A 3,973-nucleotide genomic window follows, 5' to 3' on the forward strand; every position below is an offset into this window, starting at 1 on the left:
AAAAAAAATCTGATTTATTTACAAAGTTTAGAATACATTGTTTTCACAAAATATCCTACCCACTTCCTTCACCCGACTCACTCATCGAATCTCTTATTGTTTCTTGTGGTAGTGTTTTTGTATTTTATAAAGGTCTTTTTGTGTCTTTAGTTAGATTTAGTTCCAATTATCTTAATTTGTGTTTGGCTATTGTATATGGTATAACTTACTTAGTTTCCTTAACTGTGATTGCTTTATTCCTGTAGAAAAATCCCACTAATTCTTGTATCTTGATTTTTTTATCCTGTCACTGTAACATTTTTTTGTTGAGTCCTTGGAAATTTATTATCATATCTTCTGCATATAGCAACAGTTTTACCAGCTTTACCAAGTCTTTGCTGATCTTGATGTCTCTTACTTTCTTCTCTTATAGAATTGGAGATACTTCTTCTCTGAATGTTTGGTCAAAATCAGCTATGAAGCCACCTGGGCCAAGAATTATTTTAGGTGGAGTCTTTTTATAACTTTCTCAAGTTCTTTGTGATGAGACTTTCCAAGTGTTTACATCCATCTAAGTCAATCTGAGTAGTGCATGAGTTTCTAGGGATTTGTCCCTTTCCTCTGTTGTTGTTGTTGTTGTTGTTGTTATTGTTATTGTTGTTGCTGTCAAGTTTAAGTGACTCACAGAAACCCTATGAACAAAGGTCCTGAACACACTTGTATAATTTTCATCCTTTCTCCAGGTTCATAGGTTTTCTGGAGGGAAGTCATTTCAAAAGCCGATGCCACTCCTGTTTCTAAGCTTGTTTTAATTGGAGAGCTCCACCAAACACTGTCCACCAGGGGTAACCATAATCACATTTGAAACATTAGTGTCACAGTGTTCAGCTTCACATCAACCACAGGTTACCTCTATACAGCAGATGGACTGACCAAGTCTATATGACCTAGAAGAATGTTTGACAAAAAACAATGAAAAACAGGCCTGAGGGCTGTGAATTAGAGTCACCCACCTTTGGCTTGATAGCATCACTTTCTGTCTACTAGGCCAACTGCTGGCAGACTCTGGGCCTGAGACTCCTAATTCATCTGGTAAGTCCCTTCTGCTGACACCCATTTGGGACAAAATGAAAGCCATAGAAGCCCTGAGCATTCCATATGTGTCCCTCCTCATGATGCAAGAGGCCATCCTAAAGTCCAGCTTGAACCAAGATCATAATACATATTTCCTCTAGGTTTTTAAATAGAGTATGTTGTTTTTGAGTTTCATCGATTCATAGATGACTCATAGTGATCCTATGAAAGAAAGAACTGAACACTTGTATCAATTCCATCATTTCTCAAAGTTCATAGGGTTTCTGGAGGCAAGCTATTTCGGAAGTAGATGCCACTCCTGCTTCCAAGCCTGTTTTAATCTGGAGCACCACCAAATATTGTCCATCATGAGTAACTATTATCCGATTTGACACATCAGTGTTACAGTGTTTAGCATCACAGCAACCATAAGTTACCTCTGTATAGCAATTAGACAGAGCTTGCTATACCAGTTAGAAGAATGTTTGACCAAATACAATTTAAACAAGGACTGAACGCCGCAGATTAAAATCACCCACCTTTGGCTTGGTCACATCACTTTCTATCCATTAGGCCCATAGAACTCTCTCTATGACTCACAGCAATTCTGTGAACAACAGATCTAACCCTTGCCCTACCCTGCGCCATCCCCACAATTGGAGACATGCTTGAGCCCATTGTTAAAATCACATCTACAGGCATTTCTAGGATAGAATGCTTGTTGAAATCTAAGATTATCATTTCCTGTTTAAATTGTAGGAACTTGAGATGTTGAAAACATTTTTTTATCTTTAACTAAATTATTATTGATACTGTTGTTAGGTGCCATTGAGTTGAGTGTGAGTTCACAGTGACCTTATGAACAAAAGATCTGAACCCAGTCCTGTCCTATGCTGTCCTCACACTACCTGACACCCAAGAGCCTGTTGCAGCAGTCACCTTGTCAAGACACCTAGTTAAGGGTCTTCCTATCCTTCACCAAACCTCCACCCTTTCCAGCATCATGTCCTCTCCACAGAAAAGCCTCTCTTAACAGCATGCCTAAATTATGTGAGGTGAAGCCTCATCATTTTTGCCTCAAAAGAGCACTCCAGCTTCACCCTCTCCAAGATATATCTGCTCATTCTCTTGGCCATTTATGGGATGTTCAGTGCTCTTCTCCAACACCACAGCTTAAAGGCATCAATTCTTTCTCTGCCACCCTGATTCACTGTCCAGCTCTCAGGTGCATAGCATGTAATTGGAAACACCAGGGCCTAAATCAGAAGTGCCTTAGTCCTCAAACTGACATCATTACTCTGCAAAAATCTGGAGAGGCCCCTAACTGCAGACTTTCCCAGTGCAATATGTCTCCTTAGTTCTTGATGGCTGGCACCAACGGTGTTATTTGTGGATCGGAGCATGATGAAGCTGTTGATAGTTTCCATCTCTTCTCCACCTATCATGACTGCTACCTATTTTTCCAGTGGTAACAATCTCTTTACTCTTGATATTGAGATGCAATTCATAGTGAAGGCTGCATTTCTTGATTCTATGCAACAAGTGCTTCAAGTCCTCCTCATTTTCAGCAAGCAAGGTGGTGTCGTCTGCATAATGCAAGAGTGTCCCCCCAATCATTCTCTTCATGGAGCCCAGCTTGCTGTGTAATTTGCTCAGCATGCAGATTGAATACGTAAGGAGAGAGAATACAAACCTGACACACTCCCGTCTCAATTTTAAACCATGTGTGTTCCCCAGCTCTAGAACATGCCTGTGTTCTGTAGCAGGTGTTTTTTAGCTTTCTTGTTGGTAGTTTTGTAAGCTTTATTCTTTTGTTGTTGTTAATTTCTAGTTTTACAACACTGTTCTGAAAAGATACTTTCTAATAGTTAATGTTTTCTAATTTGTTGAGGCTTGTTTTGTGCCATAATATATGATCAATTCTGAAAAATGTACCCTGTGCAATTGAGAAAAAAGTAAATTGACTTTTAGTTGAGTGCAGTGCTCTGAATACATCTACAAGGTGGGGTTGGCTGATTGTATTGTTGGGATCTTCTGCAGTTTGTTAAATTTATTTTGAGTTGACCTATCCTTTGGTGTGTTAGTGTCTCCTACCACTATTGTGGTCCAGTATCTTTATTTCCTCAATTGTGCTACTGTTTTGTGTTTTGCAGGTCTATCTTTTGACATGTAGATGTTGACCAAAGTTATGTCTTCTTTACCACTATATAGTGCCCACCCTTATCTTTTATTGTGATTTCCATCCTGAAATCTATTTTATCAGAGATTAGTATTGGCACTCCTGCTTTTTGAATGCTTTTTAAATGTTGTTGTTGTTGGCCTAGTGGACAAAAAGTTATGCTACCAAGCCCAAGGTGGGTGGTTTTAATCTGCAGCCCTCACGCCTAGTTTAAATTGTTTTTTTGTCAAACATTCTTCTAGGTGGTATAGCACTGGTCTGTGCATTGCTGTACAGAGGTAACTTATGATTGCTATGATGCTAAACACTGTCACACTGATGCATCAAAAGTGATAATGTTTACCCATGGTGGACAGTGTTTGGTGGAGCTTCCCAATTAAAACAAGCCTGGAAGCAGGAGCGGCATCCAATTCTGAAATGCTTGCCTCTGGAAACTCTATGTACAGTGCTCGGGTCTTTCATTTATAGAGTCATCTATGACTTGATGACTCCTAACAACATATAAATGATACGTTCTTTTCCTGAATTTGATCTTTTTTTATCTTTCTTAAAGGCAATATATTGATGGATTTTTCTTTTGTTATTCATTCTCTTATTCTTTTTCTCTTAATTGATGCATCCAAGCCATTTACATTAAGTGTGAGTACTGATAGTCCAGGCTTTATCACTGCCACTTTACCCTTTCTTTTTCTGGTGACTATGGTCTATACGCAAAAGAAACTCTAAAGATTGCACTGGAGC

This window comes from Elephantulus edwardii, unplaced genomic scaffold (genome assembly GCF_000299155.1).
Source record: "Elephantulus edwardii isolate Elephantulus edwardi_28Jun2011 unplaced genomic scaffold, EleEdw1.0 scaffold00392, whole genome shotgun sequence".
In the NCBI taxonomy this organism is placed as follows: Eukaryota; Metazoa; Chordata; class Mammalia; order Macroscelidea; family Macroscelididae; genus Elephantulus; species Elephantulus edwardii.